At 37.8% G+C, this 24,542-nt stretch overlaps 1 protein-coding gene across 4 annotated transcripts in view; it reads right to left on the bottom strand.

Annotated features, from left to right (window-relative positions):
• LOC134542481 (protein kinase C, brain isozyme-like) overlaps positions 1 to 24,542 on the bottom strand; it is a 490,169-nt gene that overhangs the window by 163,518 nt on the left and 302,109 nt on the right. The gene's annotated exons all lie outside the window — the stretch shown is intronic.

Raw genomic sequence — 24,542 nt, 5'->3', positions numbered from 1 at the left:
ACAGTTATAAAAAAAATAACTTCGTGTTAAAATGAAGAATAATTGTTTTCTCTTGGGCGAACCGACATCCGTAGCATTAGCTTGTGTAAATTTTTTTTGTGGTTAATTAAGTGTTCTTTTTTTTTATCTACGATTACCCCCAGAAATGAACCGCACGTTAATATTTCCATGGTTGCCAAATCAAAGCAATGCAAACGAGACTGATGACGGAGTAGCCCACCGACCCCACGGAAAGATCTCAAATCGAGGAATCTCGACAGTTGGAGATGCCTTTGTGCAGAGACAAGGCGCTCTGGATGTTCCAAGGTCCCGGGCGACCTCGAGGTGCAAGCAGGGTGTACAGGGGGAGGGGGGAGGGGTTGGTTGGGTAGCGCTGGAAGGGGACGGCAAGCAACTAAGCGCGGTTGTCGAGGCGCGGGCGTCACACTTTCCGGCTCCGGACGGGAACAGGCGAGACGCAGGAAGCAAAGCGAAAGCGAAATCACGGTTCGGTCTCACCCACCATGTTGGTTCTTCTTTTATTATTTTAAAATTTAATTCAGTTTTTCTTTACATACGCCATTTGCAGTTTCGAAGCGTTTGTCATGGAAAAAATTCCGAAATAAATAAAAAAATATGAAGATAAAATAATTCACAGAAAACAAGACTGCATCAGCTGATGTCGGGCAAACGGAACCAACGATGAAACTAAACAAGTATTATGGACAACACCGCGACGATAGCACGGAAATTAGCAATATGTTGAGGGACATTCCTGTTCATTTATTCAGATAGATCTCTTGAGTTTATTGTTAAGTCTAAAATTTTCTCACCACACATTTATACAGATTTTTTTTCTGTACTTATAAAAAAGAAATTTTTTGGAACCAGATGCCAAGAAATAGTCTGTAGTACTACAAGAAAGATATTGTAAATTTGTACAACACATGGCTATGGTTAGTTTCGCATACATGAAATACGTTTTTCGAGATAATACTCAGTATTCCTCACGAAAATGGTCGTATAATTATATATTTTAATTGATGTTTCGTTCAAGCATAATTATCTTTAAATCATGGAAAATATAATCGAATATTCAATAATTGGACTTTCTTTTGTTTTATTGTGCTTATTAATGTGCTCAGTTTATACTGGAAAGCTATTCAGGGAATGGTTTACAAATAACGTTAACTATTGGAGGTACTGGGACAGCATAAATGCCCGGGTAAGAATCCGAACACTATTTTGAAGTGATACAGTTTCTTTCATGTACAAATATCTGTAATTTAAATGAATGTTTGCATTACATTTAAAATATAAAAAATACAGTGTACCAAATGTTATTTCTGAGATATAAAAGGTCAAGCAAGGGATCATAATTATTAACACTGCTATAACTTTGTACCGATACCTAGGTAGGATATTAAATAAATATATTGTGCCAAAACACGGTAACAGAAGCATGTCATTTACTTGTATTATTATCTGTGATTGTTTCTTCTTTTTTGAAATCCAATATATATACTAGATTTTAACCAAGAAGAAACAATCGGGAAAAAACCAATTGAAAAAAAGTTTAAACCTATTAATTCAAAAAACTTACTTTATTACTGGCACTAGCACACTGACATCTAAGCCTGCACAAGTAGCCGTAGGCGACTCAGATTCTCACACAGTTTAAATTACAGGTGTTGTCAACAGCTTACCTTACATCACCCAAAATAGCATACTGACTGACGTCCCTGATATTATGCAAAAAAAAAATTTCCAACTGGAAGGAGAGATATAATCCCCCCTTTTTTATCCTTCCCCTTACGTCCACCCCTGATGTCAAGTTACAATGTAAATATCGGGAATTAGGATCCATATTTATATAGCATATTTTAATCCAAATGCTGTTAACAGAATAAGCGCGGTGAGTGAAGGTAACTACTCCAAGTCAATCATCCTGTGTGTTTGTGTGTGTGTGTGTGTGTGCGTATATATATAGGTATATATATATATACACACACACACACATCTACACACACACACACACACCTACACACACAACCAGGTTTCTGTCTTTGTCACGACCATCTTCATGACCGTTACAATTCGTTGACGAACTACTCCCTGCGGCGAGATGCAACACAGTGGCAGATCTTAAAAATATGTATATAAACTAAATATATTTTACTCCAGGCCGCAAATGAACTTCAAAATCGGTTAAGTTTTAAGATTTCAAGGTAAAGGACTACGTAATGTTGATAAAGAATTGGAATTAAATTGTTTTAATTTTTTTTTCTTTCCAGGAATTTTTGTTATTTCTATGGACTGTAAGTAGACTATTTTTTTTAAAATTACTACTCTAAAATACAGATAAAACCATAGTAATGACAACTTTTCAAGACGTCATAAATGGGTTAAAGCAGCATTTTATAAAGGGCTATATATATACATACACACACCTACATATATATACACACATACACACACACACATGAACTCTGTCTAACTGGGAAGTTTCTCACATTACCCAAAAGCCAGCGGTCGTCCGCCCCTCCCAACATTCGAAGCCGGCCGTCATCGCTGCAACATTGATCAGGTGTAAAAATACTGTCCCGGGGTCATCCGGTGCTCGTGCGGAAATAAACGCGGTGGAAACGGACCAACGGCAGCGAGGCTCGAAGCATGAAGCACACGACTCTTGTCAGAGGAAACTCAGCTGTCAAACTGCTGAAAATATACACCAGGCCTTCCAGCTATCTTTCTGTACGCTCTAGGAAAAAAAGGCGTAGAATTTGAAACGCATTAAAAAAAAGTGGTTAAACAATGTATTTCTTGGAGAGTGAATATGGCTAAAACGGAAGTTTCCAGAATAACTCCCCGGTTTGAAATTCTCTTAACAAACTCCTGAAGACAGTTTTTCTACGCCGTTATTATGTTTCGCTGTATTGTTGGTGTGTTTTCCCAATTATCTGTTTAGTATATCATGGTTGGGTTCATCTGTCTGTCACTGTGTTTTCCAAGGTTGTTCTGTATTGTATTTACTATTTTTGTTGCAATTGTCTCGTCGTTGTGAGCCACTTTGTTCGTCTGTGCTGTGATATTATGTTATTTCTAATTCCTTCCATGGAATATTCTGTGTTTTTTATAGAATTGTTGACATCGGCTGATTTTGACTTATTTCTCTCTCTTTCTCCCCCCCCCCCCCTTCTCTGTGTGTATGTGTGTACTTGTGTGTTTATGTGTTTTTGTATAACATTTTTTAAGATTGTAGTGAATTTACAGCCTTTGAAGTAAAAAAAAAAATCATCAGGATGCAGCTGAAGAACATAAGTAAATAATTTATAAACTTTATATTTAAATTTTCATGTCAGTTGTGATGTATTATAGCTATACTAATTTAAACTGACTTATCACTGCCTAACACGAATCACACTAGTCAATGTAAAACGCGAACCTAAATAATGTAGTATAATTTAATATTTTTTTTGTTTTTATTGAGTTCTACATCGCATGTTTATAAGCTAGTCCAACACGAACACCCGAGTACACAGAAAAGATACCAGCTATGCATGACATGCACATTACAAAGCTACTCCACAAGACAGACCTAATTATTAATGGCCACACACGGTCTTTACACGCCCTTTCACGTGAAAGTGACATGGTTTGACGTGTGACAAAGAGGGTAAGGGCAGTCTCTTTACGTCTTTGTGCACTATAAAGTACATATTATTTATGATATCCACAAAGCTTAGGGTAAAAGCAAAGTTGCATGGAGTAAAGAAAAATTTAGTGCAGAAAAGAAATAACTGTTAAATCTTTACCCCAGTGAGTGAAATTATCACTAAAGACCTTTCTTTTATTCTGTTTTGCAAGTTTAATTTTAAATGTTAAAACATGTTGTTTTTCTTCTCAATGGTTAATAGTACATTATTCAACCTTAATTTTACACGTAAAAAGAGAAAATTTTAAATAAATGTTCATAAATATAGATGTTAACTATAAAATATAATATTCGTTATCATGTAGAATTATGTAGGATACAAGGATTTTAATTTAACATTAAAAAAATAAAAAAGAACAAATAAGTTTTTTTAAATAGAACAGAAAGTTTTTTCGTTGACACAATGTTGGTACCATATGTATTAATTGTTCACACTGGGCATACCGTCTGCCATCTATCGAATTGGCGTGACAACACGCCAGGTTATCACACAAATAACTTGGAACTGTTTGAAATAGGGAAAAGATTTTAAAAAAGGGGGCGGGGCGGGTTGAGCATGCATGAATTACAACGTGAAACTACTTCTTGTCCAACTAATGGTCGGCGCCATGTTTGCCGGAAAACCAAAAAAATTCAAAACACTGGCTGAAGTGTAGTGTTTGGACTGAGGAAACAGGGTCATAATAACACTGGTAGAGGATAGAAACTCAACCTTACATACACTGACGTACTTTAGAAACCAACACTCGATGACGACGTCAGATGAAATCAAGATGGCGGTCTCCACTAAACAAGATGGCTGCCTCCATCAAACAATGATGATATAATTGTATTGTCTAAACTTTAATTAAGTATTTTTAATTTTTCCTTAATTTGTTTCTATAATAAATTTATTTTTAACATGGTGGGGTAACAAAACATGCATCGCATGATGTCATTGTGTATTTAATATTAAATTGTACATATTAAATAAATTATAATAAATTTTATTTTTTAAAATTTTCTACATTGATAATTACAGATTTTCAAGATGGTGGATGTGACGATATAATTCAAAATGGCGGAATGTTTTAGAAAACAAAATGGCGGAATCAAAAATGGCGTCTGGGGTCCAAGGTCAAGGTCAAATCCTATATAGCCACCGGGGTCAAAGGTCAAGGTCAAATACATGATGGCCGTCGAAAGTGATGTAATCAAATGTGGCCACCGTGGCTCCCCCTCTCCATCTCCTGTTTCCCAGAACGAACCAAATACACCTACTACCACACTAATAGAAGAAATAAATGTGATTTTTGATGAGTACCAGTCAGTTGTTGAATGTTCCCCCCCCCCCCCCTTAAATACTAAGATTATTCTTGTGGGTTGATTTTTAAATTAAGTTATCTTTGGACCCGTACATTTACAAAGATAACGATATATTTTTGAAGATCCCTGAATAATTTGTGACCAGCGTTCTTCATAAATTCAAGGTATGATTCTTTTATTCATACACAAATGATAATTTACTATGCTTATGGTGTCAAGGGTTTGTGTGATATGGTGAGCTATGGTCTACCAGGGCTATTATAACTCAAGCGCAATTTTGCACCTCGGAGGCAAAGGAAACCATGTCACAAAAAACTGATTTTTCAGGAGAGCAACTTTCGATTTGTTTATGTTTTATTTTATAGTCTCTTTACTCATTATAATAATCATGAAGTGATTTTATAAAAAAAAATAACCGTAATCTAGGAGAGGCAAAAAGTGTTTCTCCTTTGCTCGTTAGTATTTAAATGATGTGAAACCTATATGTAACATAAATAACACTTTCTTACTCGTATTTTATGTTTTAACCAACATTAATTCGCAAAGATAGTTAGACAATTAGGCTTGCTACTTTTTAGTTTTGGACTTAAGTTGTTTTTACCAAAACAAATCGTCCAAAAAATTAAAATAATTTTCTTTATTGATCAATGATACAGGAAAGCAGTCCAAAACCAACAAGTAAATAACGTAAGAAATTTTGGTTACCTTTTAGTTATGTTTCAATTATAATAAAATACTAAGGACATCGGTTGTTTTTGCTTAAAATATTGTGGGTAATAGTTACTTTTGCTGAACTCGCCATATTTCAGAGCCTCTAATAGTACATACTATAGTTGTTTTTTTTTTTCCTTTAAAAGTTGGTTCTATGCATGCCCACCAGGAATCAATCACCACAACATAAACAAAAAAAAACGCAATATTGAATTTTTGGGGATTGGGTGGTTTTTGTCAAAATCTCCATTGCTTCACGAAACTTTAACTATTATTCATGGTATTCTGTACTAGAAGAAAATAATATTTTCAAGATAATGATTGGGTTGGTATCATTAATTGTGACAACTAATATCGTAAAGAAAATTGACACGCTGTCCTTCACCTCAGGGTGACGGCATGCTCAAAACGCTTCTTCGTATAAAGCAGGAAACAGAGGGGGAAACCCCTCCAACATGGCGGGTGAAGGATGGAGCATGGGAGGGAGGGGGAGGGGTTCGCACTCCAAGGCACTCCACGAGCCCCGAGGCTTGTCTGCAGTCCGCACCAGGTCGATACTCGGGGTCAAGGTCACGCTCTCTCCAGCAACCCGCTGCACCGTTGCACGCGCAGCACTGCCAACCACCTCCAATAAAAAATACCTCTAATCACATTTAACTAAGTGGACCCGTACAAATCTTTCTTTGCTTCTTCATCATCAGATTCCATTGAAGACATGGACAAACACTAGTATATAAAGGTCTATCTTCAACACATAACTACGTTTGTTTCAAATATTGGAGTACACACTCTAAAAATTTCATAGTCCTCTTATCTGTGATGTTCCACTTCTAAAGCGCTAAATGGCCATGAAACCTTGTTTTCAATTTATTTTTATGCATCCTATTATTTTTAACATTAATTTTATGTATTCGAGCTAACTGCCTGCACATAATATTTTTTCTACTTTAAAAAAAAATCTTATTTGAAACCAGTCGCCAAGAAATAGTTTGTTACACTACAAGAAAAATATATTGCAAATTTTTACAACACATTGCTCTGTTTTTATTTTTGCATATATAAAATATGTTTTTGGAAACAAAACTAAATATTTCTTGTCGTTTCTACGAGAATTGGCAAGGAAATTTTATATTCTCATTGATGTTTTATACAAGCTCAACATTTTAAAACCAAATATATTCAGGGAACGGTTTAAAAAAAAAGCTTTAACTAATGTATGTACCGGGAGAACACAAAACATAAATGCCGAGGCATTTATGTTTTATTTTTATTTATTTACGAACCTATAATTACTCTTAATAAAAATTTACAGTGATACAGATTTTTCATGTAAATGTACAAATTTGAATAATATGTAATTTTACAAGATTATTTTAGTTCCATTTACAATGTTATTACAGTGTAGAATTTGTTACGTTTAGATTTTTATTTTGGATTTGCTTTTCACCATTTAAACCATATTATGGTAAATATTTACCGCAGTGTTATGGGGTTGCAAACAGTCACGAAAACTCCGAACTCTCGCAAGAGCGAGCAGGAACAGGAGTCGCCAGTGAAGCCAGAAAAAAAAAAGAACGGAATGTACATTTGAATAATGTGAACGACGGCTGATCACGCAATCCCGATACATTTCGAACCAAAGTAAATAAAACAACGAGTGTTTCGTTATCTAGAAACATCTTTAAACATGCTCGATCCAGTGGCGATAAAAAAAAGAGCGTGTTGGGGCGAGCGTGCCTGGTCGCACGGTAGCCATGTTCGACACGCTTACAGGAGTTGGTGGGTTCGATCCCGGACCTGCACTGCAAAGGTTTCCCACCCCCTTCCCCAGACATATACGCCTTCTCCATGCCTTTCCCCTTCGCGGTGCTGTATGGGATTAGCCTCACAATTCTGGCTAACCACTACAAAAAATTATCAACAATTAAAAATAAACTAATTTACGTGAAGCTTTCCGTTACATGCTATAACTACTTCGGCCGACCTCGTTACGTCACCACAGCCAGCAGGATTTGCCAATGCCACGAGACAGGACGTCTTCCGGGAGATAATTATGCGCGGTGCGACCGAAAACAGGTCTACGTGTATAAGGCTGCGTATGTTATTAATGCCCCGCGCCATGACGGCTTCTTTTGTAGTCCAGGTACAAACACCGAGCCGTGAGGTTGTTCGACACCGCCTCCCACGGTTTAAACTGATAACACAACATCCAGTAGCGTACACAGCATTCATTGTAGGGAGGTGAAGTCTGCATTATAAATTTTTAGCGTGAAACACGTTCTTTTTAAAACGGGATGCCAACTTGAAAAAAGTGGAGTGTAACGAAAATAGGATGGATTTTAAAACGTTACATAATTTAAAACCAGGCTTGGCATATTCGTGTTGGTAGGTCAACGGTTTACGCATGCGTCATTGTAAAACAGTTTTTGAATATTTACAGGTAAATATACAAAGCAATAGGAAAATTTCTCAAACGTTCTATTCCGGGTGACTAATCTACTTTGAGAGCAGATACTGGACACGCGCGTTAACCAATTAGAATCAAAATTAATTTCACGTTTGAAAAAGTTTACGAATCAACAACTGTGAGACGAAATTAGGAAGAAGTGTAAAACAATCACAATGTCGAATAATATGACGAATATGTACAATTTGAGCTGCAAAATAAATAAGGATTAGAAGCTTGTGACGATTCCAAAATGTTGTATTTTTGAACTTCTCATTCAAACGATGTATTCACGTTAAAAACTTGCAGCCGTGTACCAACACAGCCTAACCCATTTTTTTTTATAATCCAAACGAACTTTAGATGAGTTTCGAAATAATCTACTGAACTGGTGCTAGGTTATTTAAAGACTAAAATACATGAATGAAATTTCTATAATAATCTAACTGGTTGGTGGATAATCTGTAATGGTAAGTTATGTTACAATATTTAACAGAGACCAAATAAATGCTGACGCCCCAGCACACATTCGCACGCCACTGGCACATACAGTCATGAATCCTAAAGCATTCCAATCTCAGCCGGCAACGGAAGTCGGAACCACAGATTAGGAAAGGATACGGATGGAGCATTAGCCGTCAGACGTGAAACCGTTTTCCCCCCCCCATTTCCCCCCCCCCTAATTTTTACATATCAATATGGCAGACGTTTGTTTATATTTGTCCCAGCTGTTCTAGCCTGATTTTATTAACAACTGTATTTAAGTTGTTCGGAAGAAAATTCGATCAAAATATTAGTGGTTAATATGTTTATTTATATAAAAAGTCATAATACAAATTAATGATATGATTTTAAATTTTTCTCCAATTTAACCCCCAATACAGATACAGCTGATACATTTGATAACAAACGGCCGCCATATTGTTATGAGTAGAACACTAAAATCCCCCTCTCCTTTTGGCTTCAGCCCTCTCGCCCAGTATCTGACCTTATGCTCCATCTGTATATTTCCCTAATCTCTGGTCGGAACCTGTGGCCTACAGGTAAGACAGGCGGTGTAGGTGACGGGACAGACAATACATATATGAGTGGTCATGTTCGTCAGCTGAGTAGTACAACTGCGCGCATTAAAATACATAAACTATATGAATCAACACTTAAACAATAATCTAAATCTTTAAAAGAAACCAGTGCATCCTCCAAGTACTAAAATAGGATATCTCCAAACAACATAGTCTTTAAATCAATCTAATTATATTTAATAAATCAATAATGTTTTTATTTTCACTGTATGACTTTACACGTGAAGTATGGCGTATGCGGCATATGATACTGTAGAAATTGACTACATTAATCAAAAACATCACTCTACATGGACGAAACCTATTTTTTCACGTTTCTTTGAACTATATCATTTCGCCGATTTTAAAAAGTAATAACTGTGACCTATGATTTTTGACATATTAAAATTTCTAACGCTAGGAAAAGTCCAAAATATAAACCCCCCCCCCCCTAAATACTACGCAATCCACGGAGGATGACGAGCGTAAGGTTGAGCTACAGCTTTACGGAGCACCATAAAAGCAAGCTTAAACAGTGAAGTGATTCGACCCGTATGAGTTCCCAGGGATGACGGCCGAAGAAAAACCCCACATCAACGGGGCAAAATTCTTCGCTGCCCTCTTGTAAGGGGCAGAGTGTGATGATAAACATGAGGGAGGCGAGACCACGAGATGAAAGATTCTCCTCATCAATAATTTATCAGCATCACTCCCCGCTCTTGATTAAACCATTAACGACTCGTAGGTAGAGCGGGACGGACGCATTTCAGGGTGGGAGGTGTTGCAGGATGGAGGAGGAAGGGAAGAGAAACTACATAAACCCCAAGATAAAACGGGTAAACGAAAGGGAAAAAGTCACGATATTAATAAAAAAAAAACAGAAATGAAAACACGGGGAACATGAATGACTGAGCTAAGCGGAACAAAACGGAGAACCAGCGGCGAGAGAACGAGAGACGCGGAATTACGAGAAAAAGAACAACACGGGAGAAGAAGAGGAGTAGAGGAGGAAACGAGCAACGCAGTCGTGTTCCGCCACGAGGCCTCGCAGTGGGGAGGCACGCCACCCCCCCCCCCTCCCTCAACCACAACTGAGAAGCAATATCGAAACGGCCATAAAAGCACCGAGAAGCAAAATCATGTCCGTGGAGAGGTTGAGGGGATGTTACCCCGCGATAAAACACATCGCCACGATATTGAAACCCGCTGGGCCGTGGGCGGCTGGAGGAAGTTGTTTAGATGTCGCTAGGGGTAAGAAACCACACAGGGAAGAATGACCCTTGGGGAGGGATGATGAAGAGGGGTAAGGGGGGGGCACAAAAAGGCGTGGGTAAGCTTCATCTCACCCAGAAGTTACGAGTGACTCTCGGCAAACGCAGGGGGGGGGGGGGGGGTTAGGGGACGAAGCCACCGCCATTAAACGCTTGCAAACTAATGAAAGGCCGGAACGGCAATTGTGATTACATTTCTTACGCGACACTTGACGTAAACTCTCGGTTTCACACGCGGAATGATTATTTCATTTTCCTGTCATTACTATACATGAAGTAAGGAATTTGCCTGTAAATTTATTCCAATAGATCTCTTGCATTTCATTGTCGGGTCACAAATTTTACCAACAGCTATATGTTGAAAGTTATTTTCGATCTGCTATAGGTCTAGCAAGGAATAATATTTATGAACATTTGCATTAGTAAATATCTGTTGGATAAATCCAGACGAAAAATATTATGATACATGCACAGGAAATGACCTTAAATAAAAATGACAAGATAATTAAATAACGAACTTAGCATGTGATAAGACATTATTATCTTGTTACACTTGTCGTGACATCATAGCCTCTGCTAAGAATTAATTATTTGAGTCACTTGACGATTGGGGGGGGGGGGGGGGTGTAAAGAAATATAAAATCTTTGATTCTTCATTGTGTTTTCGTTTCTCCCTTCACTTTTCAACGCTTATTTTACATAACATATACAACCAAACTATGCCCAAAAAATGTTCGGACTAGAAAAAAGAGGGAGGGAATTATGTTGTAAAAAAATTGTCGTTTTACTTCTGAATATGTATATGTATATTAAGTCGAGCCAAACTGTTGTCCATAAGATCATAGTATAACTTACCGATAGTGATTCCATTCTTCGTGGGGTCATGGCGACCGGGTGTTCATAATACTCGCCTCTCACCAAGGTGGATGTGGGATTCGATTTCCGGATGTAAACATGGCGGACGTTTCCACGCGCCGGCGGGGTTTTCTCAGAGTTTCCCCGCCCATCCATCCCGTCGAAGTTCCACTATCATCTCATCCAAAGGCACAAATCTGTAGGATTCTCAAGAAGAAATGTAAAAAAAAAGGGGGGGGGGGGGAGTGGGTTAAGCGTAATCTGCGGCCCAAGGGATTTGCGCGTAAAGCTAACGAACACAAGACATCTCACAAGGCGGTCTAGGTCCTACAAGTACGATATACGCGGGAAACATTAAAATATTAAAAGAGCTTTTTTTTTTTCTTGTAACTTAAGTTTTAGCGTTATTATAATTTCTATCATTCCCATTTCACAGTTACATGATGGGCTTTAAAAATTCCAGTAGGGGCGTGGGCCCAGCTCTCCCACAAACCCTTTCGAAATCTTCACCATCAAGGGGGGGGGGGGGACCTGTAGGATTTTAAAGGGGGTCCCGCAGAAATTCGCCGGGGAGTTACTGATGAGGGGGTAGGGGCATGATCCGAGAGTTTAGCGCGAGTTATTTAACCGACACAAGTCATCTGGTGCTCGTATGTTGTATACTGGCCATATTTTTGGCCTATATGCATGCAATAAGCAGGAAACTTTAAATATACATGAAATTTCCATAAAACATGTTACTGACGTTAAGGTTAACCACGATTTTGCAAGTGCAAGCAAATCCCTTCAGTGAGGACCTGCTTAATTGTGAGGGGGCGCCTGACACCCCCCCCCCCCCCACACACACACACACGGGAAATCTACGACAATGTCCATCATGATTTCACCTCTCATCCGTGTTTTAACTCAACTCGATGTCGAAGACACGTCATAATCAAGCCATTTACATTTATTTACAAGAAGTTTGTTCGAAACATGGGCGGAAGGACAATTCTACCCGGAACAAAAAAAAATCTTTGCCACGACAACCAAAGTATCGTCTTGCCTGCGACGTCATGGCGATGGCTGGGGAATCAAAACTAGCCCCCCCCCCCCCCCCGCGACAGGATCATCGCGCACGACACCGGCCACGCTGGATAATAACGGACACTTACTTCGGGAATGTCCTGGTCTCCGGCGCCGGTGTCGCGAGAACCGCCCAGTCAGTCTCAACCATCATTTTTATTTGGCTTCTAGACTTAACCTTTCAATGAAGTTTAGATATGCATACATATACATGGGATTGCCCATAAACTCAACGTCAAGCCGAGAGTGGTTTTAGGTCAAAAAATTACCGCTATGAATAAAAAAAATTAAAAAGTGTCGTAGTTTTCGATCTTTAGGCATTTTTTTTTCAAAAGTTATTAAATCCTCATCTTTAAACACCAAATTATTACATACTGTGGCTAATTATTATTTCACGCAATCATAAATAACCTTATTATTGATAAATATTCAAAATAAAATAAAACATGCTATACTTTTAGGATTATTTTGAAATATTATGCGGCCAAGAAAAAAATATATATTCATATACATGGGTAAATTTTACTAGTCATACGGTAAAAAAATACTTTGTTAACTTAAAAAGTTATTTCAAGTTATGACAAATCAATATATGTTAAGGGTAATGCTAGAAGAAAAAAGTAAACCAAGTGTGTTGGTTAAAGTCCGTATAGTCACTGAAAGAAATTTGAGTTCGGCATTTATATCCGTGTTCACCCATGTCCACCCAACGCTTACGTTCCATTTGATCACGAAATCACTCCTACCAAACGGCGTGTACCGAGATATGAGGTGTTGCCATGTAACTGAAACGACCCGGCTCGGCGGGTTAAGGAACCGTCGACGTGGAAGCGAGCGCCGGACGGAGGCACTTCCCGATGCACGTCCAGCGCGCCCGACCCCCCGGATGCAGGCCAGCAACCCCCGGAGGCGGATGGGGAGGGGGAAGGAATTATTCAGCGAGGTGATTAGCGGAGCGCCCGCGCGAGGCGCAACAAGGCCCTTCTGCTGCGCGGGCGCGCGCCCGAAAGGTCAAAAGACCGCGCGGCAAAAGTACAGCCTTCTAAATAAGTCGAGCATCGCGCGCGTAGGCGGAGCACCCAGGAGTCTGGCACAGCGAACCCCCAAGCGCACCGTAGGGGTCGCGCATCAACACAAACGGGTACGAATATTTGTCTGTCAGAAACGAGACAGAATAGTACTCGATTCAAAACACAAAATGTCAATGAAAGAAAGTCCCAGTTTCGAACGACATATCATAAAAGTTCCAATTAAACTATTTGCAACAAACCATACATCAAATTGAAGGTAAACCAACCTATATTTTCTTACAAATGTTCGATATGTGCACCTTTAGTTATGCGGCACACGTCCTAACTAAAGTCCGATTCTTACCACACTCTGGTTAGCGAGTACGGAGTGATGGAAGCAATAGACTCTTCAGATCTGTGTCTCAAATCTGGGGCAAATCATAGGTACACGTGAAGGAAAACAAATTGCATGGCATTATGTCAAGTGAACGCGGAGGCCAGAGAAAAAAAGCTCTGACATCGCGACCTTCGGCGGATGATTTTGCCACGTGGGGGGATCACAATTAAACTTTAAACCAAACGCACTTCGAACTGAAATTACAGATTCACTCTTAGCAAATTGAAGAACACAAAACGCTTTGCGCTTATGAGTCGCCATTTTGCGCAGGTGGCGCTGCAAGCGAGAAAACAACAAAGCAGTACTCGCGCATGCGCTTATCTAAAACTGTTTGAGTTACTCTTTAACTGTGACCTTGAACCGAAACTAAGCAACGCTACATATATCAAAATTTATAACCGGGACATTATTTTATGTACATACTGTATTATGATGGTAATATGCCATTCTTATTTTACACTGTGTGTCATAGAGAACGCCTGAAAGAACGGACAAACAAAAGATGAAAACAAAAACACACTCACAGAAAACCAATCCAAAATCGGCCGATGTAAGATGTTACATGCATAGATAGCAAAAGGTTGAAACTGTTTCGTCTTAAGGAGCCTAGTTGTTGTCATCGTTGTGTTTCCAGAAAATTAGTTCATCACTGGATTCGCATGTGCGTAGCTTTATTATTGTCCTTGTTATAGGTTCGAATAATCGTTGGGGTCTACTGTTTCTCACTGTGTTGTAAAATGTGGTTGTTCATCTACATTTATTGTTCTCATTGCAACTTTCTCTTCGTCGTCAGAACACAGAGTTCATCTGTGCTGTGATATTGTTCCTTCCAGGAAATTCTCTGTGCTGTCTATGCATTTAACATTAAATATCAGCTGATTTTGTCTTAGTTTTCTGTGTGTGTTTGTGTATTCATCTTTTGTTTGTCCGTTATTCAGATTTCCTTTGTGACACCCAGTGTAAACTACCAATGGCGTATGTCCACAATATTTTTTATCACACTTCCCTATTGCACGAGTCATTCTTGCAAAAAACATAATTTTTAAAAAGAAATGTAATGTCAGAAACCTCCATAGGAAATATGCTTTGCACTTCCCGAACCGGTTCTATTTGTCTTGGATATTACATAACACCAGATTTAATAAACTAGACTCACATAAATTTTCCAATCGCCGTGCACTAACGTAAACGCAGTTATGCAATCTGGGACAAACTACAAAAATCCGATATGTATTAACAACAAATATTAATCATTTCTACAGTTGAGAGAAAAATATACTAGGTATTGTATGATCTTGAACGTAGTGAAACAAAAAAGAGAGATACAAAAAAAAGCCCCCCAAATATGCTCAAAAGAGATGTGATTTTTTTTTTGCTGTAAAAAATTTCCCTTCGCAGAACTGTCACGCCGTGTTTGTGCGCAACTGCGCCGATGCGTACCAAACATCACGTGACGAATGGCTCCGAACAGACGCCCGTCTGCACCTGGGGGAACAGGATCGGAGACCGGAAGCGAAGGAGTTGGACGAGGGGTCGGAATGGACCGGCGCCGCTAACGACGCTTGCGCGCGCACCCGTCTCCCGGGGGAAATCACAGAATATAAAGCAACTTCCGTCCCTGAGCCGCACGCTTTACCCCCCCCCCCCCCCTGGCACCAACACGGTTCAGTTCTCCCGAGGCCCCACCCCCCTTGCCCCTTTCCACAACCTCCACCGCGGGCTCTCATTCCGTTAACGATTTTTTTTTTTTCCCCACAACGCGTTTTCAAGTCGTCGCGCTCGTTGTAAACTATTCGCTTGTGCACTCGCTGTCGTGAGGGGGCAAGGAGGGGTGAAGGGGGAAGACATTAATGTGTGAGTTTTTTTTCCGCCACACGGCTACGCACAATGGCTCGTCACGCATCGGTCGACTATGTGCTGATGCGAGTCAAATTATGAGTTTCTGATCCGACAGTAAAAAAATTAAAAAATAATAATAATAATATTTACCTATAACAACTAAAGTTAATAGTTACATTCAAATTGCAGATAACTTTTTTCTTACCTTTTTTTTAGATTTATAACTATGCACTTTTTTCAAATATGCCTCAATAGGGACACAAAAAAAATCTATTTAGTAATACAAGTCATTAAGCTACACAAATAATGTTTGCGAAATTTACCACGAAATCCTTTGCAATCTTTCTCCTAAAATAAATGTAAGGAGAGATAACTTATTTTATTGGTACGTTTCCCATAAAATTGTATTGGTATAATAACAACTATTACATTTTTAGGAACGTAACCATAAACAGTTTTTTAGAAGACATAAGTCATAATATTAACATTAACCTTAATAGATGAAACTTTTTAAATGAGCATTTGTACAATAATATCTTGCACATTTTATTTTCAGAAGTCTATTGTGGGAGGGCGTTTGCTTGAAAAGAATCGACACATGCCGTAGCATCGAGGCGCGGGAGTGAAGTTGCAGACGCCTTTCAGTCGTTTTGTCACGCTCTTGGTCGGTGGCAATTGAGTTGGCCCTTCAATATTGCAGTGGGCTTCAGACCAGCGCAGTCGATAGGGGCAGAGTCTAGAAGGAGGGGCAAAAAGGTGGGAGGGGAGGCAAAATCCCTGGCCCCGAGAAACACATGGGCCCGGTTAAATTTCGAGATTTACTTTTTAATTCTTGTGTTTACCCGGATAGTAGGATGAAGATAACAATTGTATGAAACATCTAAAACCCTGCAGTGAAAGTACACACTGTTATGATGTGCTGCGTGTATTCGATATGTTATTATAAAACTTTGAAGAAAGTTTCTACAGCGAATAAATTTAATAGTGGTAACGTGATAATAAAATATCCTTCTTTAGCTTAGTACGAATGTAGGAATTATAGATTCGACTTGGAAGATAAAAAATTAACCACTTATACAACGTCAGGGCTATGTTTACCATTTATAATTGGAACCAATGGAAGGCTTTGTTTCTGAAGAACGAGCGATTATTGCTCTCGGCCAAGGCTACTACTGGGAAACTTGAGCCGGCTTGTACAGACCTGACTTTCTCCATTTGATTAACCTGCAAAGTTTTTGCTTCGATTTTACTTATCTGACTGCAAGAGGCCCTTGAACTGCTGCAGATATCGACATAACTGCAAATACACCCTTTAACGATGAAGTGGTTCTACGTAATTTTCAGTCAAATTTAACTGATTTTCAGTAGTTTTAACAGTTTCATGTTTAGAGTGCACTTTGCCTACAGCGCGTGCGATAGTAAATAAAATTTATTAGTTGTTAATTTTTTTCATGTACAGTAATCGGTAAATCTACATTTTTGGTGATAATCTTTGACCCTACTTTAAAATTAAAGAATAATTAACCTGTTATTCAATATAATTTTTTTCCTTGGGTTTAAAGAAGACTGTTTCCAAAAAAAAATACTATGCCATATATTTTTGAAGTTATCTATGCGTGTATTCTTATCTGATGAACACAACTCAAATCGTTCTTCGGCTATTTTAAGACGTTCAGCATATTTTGTGATTTTTGTTACAGACCTACCAGTAAATAGGCACTTTGAGAAAAAAAAACTTATTGCTTAGCTCATTTAAAGATAACTCTTATAAGAGTTATTGTATGTTGTTTTAAAATTGTATAAAGAATTGCTATGGGAAAAAAACAAAACAGGATGGAGGTAAAGATTGAGAATATCTAGTAAAGAGTAATGTTTTGTTAAGCTATTCCGAACTCCTTACTCAAATGAGTTAACAAAGTAAAGATAAAAGACATAAAGTGATTTTGACAGGATGCCCTAGAAAATGTTTTTTAATACCTACTATATTTATAAGTAATTATGAACTATTTAAAACAACGTTTTTATGATTTTTTAATGACCGGCTTAAATCTGAAATCTAAAAATGTAAGTATTATAGTAATATGTAAATTAAACAAAAAACAGAATTTTTTTACATGTATTCAAGAACCGTTTACCTGAAAGTGTTTAAAGTTTTTAAAAAATTCTTACTTTCATTTTTTTTTTCAATGGTTAGTTTTTTTTTTTCATAACCCCTGAAAAAACACTTTGTTGACATCAAATCAGTCAAAGTTCTTACGTGAGAGGCAACCCGTTCGGTTGAAGCATGTTGAGATTATGGTTTCATTTCAAAAGCAATCTTCTGTATTATATAAGTCAATAAAAAGTCAAAATATTAATCCACGTGTTCTGATATGTGATCAACTAGAATAGCTGCAGCACGAACACCCAGTTAGGTTAGATTTTGTGTAGTGTTTGAGTTGGCGCGAATCAAACGAAAATTTGGGTTTTATTCCTGTGACGTTCCCGCGTCTCTGTGATTTTACTATTACTGAAAATAGATCAATCCCTGAAGCCTAAGTGCAGCACAGAGACAATTTTACTGCAATTTCCAGTTTAATACAAAAGTATATTAGATGATATTAAGATATGGAAAGACGTGGAAGAGAAATGTGTTACGAAAAAAAGTCAGAAAAAAGGTAAATTATAGAAAAAAAACTCTCTTTAAAAAAAACAGACCACCATTCATTGCTCGAAAAAAGGTCGAGAAATGGGAAATAAATAAATAAATAAATAAATATTTATTTATTTATTTATAATAACGAAAGAGATGAAATAAAACAAATAAAATCTAGACTTGGAAACACAGCGAAAAGCGAAAGAAACATAAGAGGAAGAGATGCCAGAGGAGGGGACCAAGGAAACTTTTCGAACAAAGCACTTTACATTCATCTTAAACGAGATTGTTTCAGAACCACTAGCTGAGAAAAAAAATATTACATGAACGGGCGAAGGAACTCGAAAAGCGACGGTATATTAGGAAAACTAGAAGAAGAAGAAGAAGAAGAAGAAGAAGAAGAAGAAGAAGGAGGAGGAGGAGGAGATATAGATAAGAAGGCTACTAACAACAAATCTTTGCACGAGTTCTTTTTATTCTTTCCTTTGTAAGCACTAGACGATCTTCCCAACGATTTCCCGTGATATTTTTTTTTTCGCGCCGCCCCCAATGTATGATATATGTATGAAGATTTTGATCTTTACGAAATACTTAAGTTTCTTGTGGCATAAATGTTCTGGCTCATCTACCCCGGTTTAAAAAATCAATTCGGCTACTATGCGATTTTTTTTTACTACTGACTCCATTATGAAATTTATACTCTCCAATAGATACAACGAACTTGGAAAACGTCCCGATTTTGCTGTATAAATCGGCCACGTTTCACTTCTAAATCCCTCCTCTCGTATGCGGCGGCCCATTAGTTTCCTCTGGACCCCCTCCCCCTCCTCAAAAGTACACACACAAACATACGCGTATATGAACACTGGCCATAGATTTCTAGGGTGTAATTTGTGAAACGCATATTTGAGACAAGGAATAAATTGAGAGGGTGCCTCACTACGTGAATTTTTTTGATACCTGTGAAATTCATACAACAAATAATAAATAATTAAATGTAGCTCATTCGTCCGGGGGCAAGGCGCTGAGCGGGCGGTGAAACTGTGGCTGCGGTGATGTCACTGCACGTGTCTCCACGCCTGCAAGCGACGTGCAGAGGCAGACAACACTGCAACTGCCGGGCAGGTTTTCAAGGAAGACCACCGCCCATACTGGGACCACGGGAGATACATACACCTAATTTTTAGTTTAACTGTCCCTGGACCCCAAAACTATCTCCAACTTAAAAAAGTTTATGGATGTATAATTTCTTATAGACTCGTTAACTGCATAATTTGGCACAGTCTACTTTCAGTCTGATGCATACAGCATATATATATAAGAATTTATGCCTCAGATCAAGGGGATTCAAATGTAGATTGTTTTTAACGGAACTCAAAAATCACCATAACTCCCTTCATATGATAAATATTGCATTCGTTGGAAGTTATTTAGGGTAATACTAAAAAACATTTATAACATGAACTATTTTTATAACATTGACTATTACCATAAGGGGTGTAAAAATAATGGTTGAAAATCACAAAAAAATAAATCATAAATCTATCTACATAAAAATCAATTGCCACATGTATGAAATATCATCACTCGAGAACTGCTCAATCGATATTGTTGTTAATTTTTTTTTGTGTTCGCAATTGCCAAAACAATTTTGGCATGAAATTTTTTTTTTTTTTTGGAAAATTCACCGGAAAATTCTGAAAAATTCGTTCAGTTTGTGTGTTCTGCTGTCACAGGTTTTTAAAACAACAAAAAATTCCTCAGTAAATATTTCAGTGTTCAATCAGTGGCTATCATATCATATGTACATTCAAAACCATCACATTTTTCATAACATAACCTAACCTTACAATTCATCGAATTCCACATTGGACATTTCAATGTTTTATCAGTGGTTATCATATCTCTGGTGTATTAAAAACCGTAACATGTTTTCATAGCATAACATAACCGTTAAAATTATCAAATTGAAATATTCAATTGATTTCAGTTCGTAGTTAATTGATATAAATTCCATCAGTGAGGGATCGAAACATCGGTCGGCGTACGCGTACGCGTACATGATTGTCGAGTAAACGAGACTGACGAAGAGCGTAGACGCCGTTTGGAAGAAAATAAAATGGTAAATATTTACAATCGTGGTAGATGCCAAAAAAAATGCTAAAAATCCGAAAATACTTTTATTCTATGCTCTTTCACTTCCTCTTTTCTAATCAACCGGCGGAGATAAGAAATTCCAAATACTTTAGGAGATATGGAATTTTTAAATTTTGAACATGTAGAGTAGCGGTATTTGCGAAAAATAATTCTAAAAATCTGAAATTACTTTTATTATATGCTCTTTCACTTCCTCTTTACATTAAAACCGGCGGAGATAAGAAATTCCAAATACTTTAGGAGATATCGAATTTTTAGATTTTCATCACAATACCTGTGAATTCAGGCGGCCACCATTGTTTCTTGTTTACGAGACGAGTATGATTTTTTTCCGCGTAGGTGAACCGACCATTGTTGCTTGTTTACGTTTATGATTTTTTATTTTCGCGACGTAGGTAGAACGACTACATCATTTTCTACTAATGGCAAAGGAATGTACCCGCCTCTAACGTATCTGAGTTTTTAACGTTTCAAATTTTAATGTTTTATTTGTTGCGCAAGTAATAAGTAAAAAAATTACGTGAGTTCCTACCGTTCATCCTTTGTCCCGGTTTGTTAGGTCAGGTCAGCTACATTATAAATACTTTAAAACTAAACAACCATTAAAATTAATTTATATTATTTTTAATGTCTGCTTAGTTTGAAAGTATTAATAATGTAACTGACCTGACCTAATCGACCATTTTAATTAATTAGGCATTCACGAACGGTAAATCAAGACGCACATAAAGTTCTGCCATTCCCGATTACACCCGAACCATTTACCTTCGGCCAACCTCGGTTTTATTTATTAATATTTATATTTCTCTGTTTATTTTAATGTAGTGTTTTAAAGTGTTTTAATGTAGCTAACCTAACATAACATAACTATAATAAAAGTATTTTCAGATTTTAATAGATACTCCTAAACAAGCAACAATGTAGTCGTTCACCTACGTCGCGGAAAAAAAAATCATACTCGTCTCGTAAACAAGAAACAATGGTGGCCGCCTGAATTCACGGGTATTGTGATGAAAATTTAAAAATTCTATATCTCCTAAACTATTTGGAATTTCTTACCTCCGCCTGTTGATTTGAAAAGAGGAAGTGAAAGAGCACAGAATAAAAGTATTTTCAGATTTTTAGCATTTTTTTTGGCATTTACCGCGACTCTACATATGATGAAATTAAAAAATTCGATATCTCCTAAAGTATTTGGAATTTCTTACCTCCGCCGGTTGTTTTGAAAAGAGGAAGTGAAAGGGAACAGAATAAAAGTATTTTCAGATTTTTAGCATATTTTTTTGGCATCTACCGCGATTGTAAATATTTACCAATAAAATAAGAATTTCACAAGCGCAATACATTATGACTCCGGAACAACGGATACAGTCGATTTCGACTCACTCAATTGGAGCCTACACACAAAAAAATTTGGAACGGCGACAAGAAATACTGCCAAGCGTGACATTACGACATAAACGTTCGGCATTCAGATATGATCCAACAGTCAATTACGCCGCAGATGTATCGGTCGACTTCGGAACAATGAGCACTGTGTGTCAAAATTTGCGATGCTTTGAGACTTCCACATGAACCACCAGGATTATGTTGGGCGCGCAGAAAGGTCAAATTGCCACAATCAGCACCACCACCAGAGCCACTGGCATCATTGCTTTATTGCTTTATGGCCGAGAACCTCTAGCGAAGCATATCGTGCAGAATATACAAAAGTACAACAATTCCTTTCAAATGACATCGTTTGTGGCTAATACTATAGAAGAACGAGGTTTCAACCCAACTTTTCAGGTAAATACTTTTTCGACTGCATCACACATCAAATACACAAACACATCACACAAATTTTCACCGAGGCTCATAAATAAAGTATTTATTTTCTATTTTACAGATTCAACAACAAATTCACCATCGTGCAGGAGCATTGCTGCTGTCAGTGAATGGTGATTACAAATTTCTTCAGATTTATTTCCTTAGAAATACTGATGAAATCAATCAGCGTTGTGCCATAAGCCGTGCCATTAATGCACCGACGTTAAATAAGTTGCCATTGTGGTTGTTGGCAAGAATTTGGTGTCTCGCAACATTAAGATTCGACGGCGTGATGGTGATAACCTTCAGCGTATCTGCAAACCCATCGTTCGTATGATGCATTACAATTCTCGCAGATATTTTGTCGAGGAGAGTATGGATATATTTTTGGAATCTAATGTTGGTATATATGTATGAAATTGATAAACTCCAAAACCGTTTGACCGATAGCCATGAAAGTTGGCACATCGAAGTGTTTTTCCATGGAGAAGGTTGTTATGCTATCCATTTTTTTTTTCTTTGTAATTCGCCACTACATGGCGCTGCAGTGCATCAACTTCTACACCGGTCAACCGATCTTCACAAAAATTGGTATACATAGATACACGGAGAATATTTTCGCGATATCTATTTTGCTATAACTTGCCGCTAGGTGGCGCTACCGTGCATAGACTTCTAAACCGTTCAACCGACCGCCATGGGTAAACATAAAATTATTGGTCATAGACATACAAACATTAATTGTGTGTCATTTCTCTATGTCCGCCTCACTGTCATTATAGCGCTATCCATTTTGCATTAACTCGCGAACAATATATCACCCTGTGATTAGCCCGGGAAACATCGGGTACTGCAGCTAGTAATCCAAGAAGGATTTTTTTATAATCATACTTTCTCATTTCCACTGTCATTAAAGTAGTACGTCGTTATTATTTGAAGAAAAGAGTTGGTTCCTATACGCGTTCATCCTCTTTACCGACAGTAGGTCGCTGATTTACCATTAACGTCTCATCCTGCGCATTTTAAAGGATCGATTAAGTCTAGAGGTGATTAACGTTACAATGTTACAATACAAGAGACAGTTATAGTAGTATATAATAGGGCATCCGGGGACAGGGTCCAGGGCCCGGTGCCGGTGCTGGTGTCCGCCATCTTGGATTGTGACGTCACGGCGGCCATCTTGGATGAGCGAAACGGGACACAGCGTAACGGGACAAGTAGATCATGGCGGCCATCTTGGATCCGCCATTTTGGAAGACGTCATTGTGTTCTAGAAAATTCCGGCATTGTGTTGTCCGCCATATTAGATTATGACGTCACAGTTGCAATTTTCGTTACGGTCGCCATCTTTAACTTTTTTATTTATTATCCGATTTTAATAATATTTTGTTAAAAATTATAAAAAAATTAAATAATAATATTTTAATAATTTTTTTATATAAAAAAAATACTTTTACGACACGGAGTTCGGAGTCCTCGGTTCGAACCCGATGAGTGCAAAAATATTAAAAATGACGACCGATCCTTCCCCGGTGGTGGTTGCTGGCAGACTGACTCCCACCACTTTTTTTCAAAGCATATATAACATCATCTAGTATGACGTCATGACCGCCATCTTGTATTCGATGCTGGAAGCCATCATCATTGTATCGTCGGCTAGAGTGCACCGACGCCATGTTAGTTTAATTCTTACCCGCTAGAGTGCAGTAATCATTTATTACTAAGGTGCCCGCCATCTTGAAATTTGGCCGCCATCTTGAAAATCCGTAATTATTTAGCTAGAAATTCGGGAAAAAGTTCAAAATTCATTAAATAAATCATGCATTAATTTACATATTGATTCGATCCACTCCTGTCCTCGGTTCAATACCCGATCGATGTAATAATGTTTAATTTTACGTTAAAAATAATAATTTCAATAAACCATGTTCAACATTCGTAAAGAGACTCTAAATCCTCTACGACCATCATCCTATCAGACATCAAGACCACCATATTGGAAATTCGTAATTTTAATGCTAGAGATTCGGGAAAAAGTTCAAAACTCATTAAATAAATTTGTAATCTATATACTGATTGATTAGATCGACTTAGGTCCTTGGTTCGATCCCTGGCCCATACAAAACAACTTTAATATTTTAAAAAAGTACCACTAAAGTGTCAGGTTTGAGAAAATAAAAAACGCCGCAAGTTCTTTTAAAAAAACTTTTATTACATAAATTATACACTACCACAAGTACAAAAAAAACACACAGACAAATTACCAAAGTTTCGTGGATAAACATTC

The sequence above is a fragment of the Bacillus rossius genome, assembly GCF_032445375.1.
Source record: "Bacillus rossius redtenbacheri isolate Brsri chromosome 4 unlocalized genomic scaffold, Brsri_v3 Brsri_v3_scf4_2, whole genome shotgun sequence".
NCBI classification, from domain to species: domain Eukaryota; kingdom Metazoa; phylum Arthropoda; class Insecta; order Phasmatodea; family Bacillidae; genus Bacillus; species Bacillus rossius.
The sequence above is the reverse complement of the archived record's forward strand: the minus strand, read 5'-3'. Positions and strand labels throughout refer to the sequence as shown.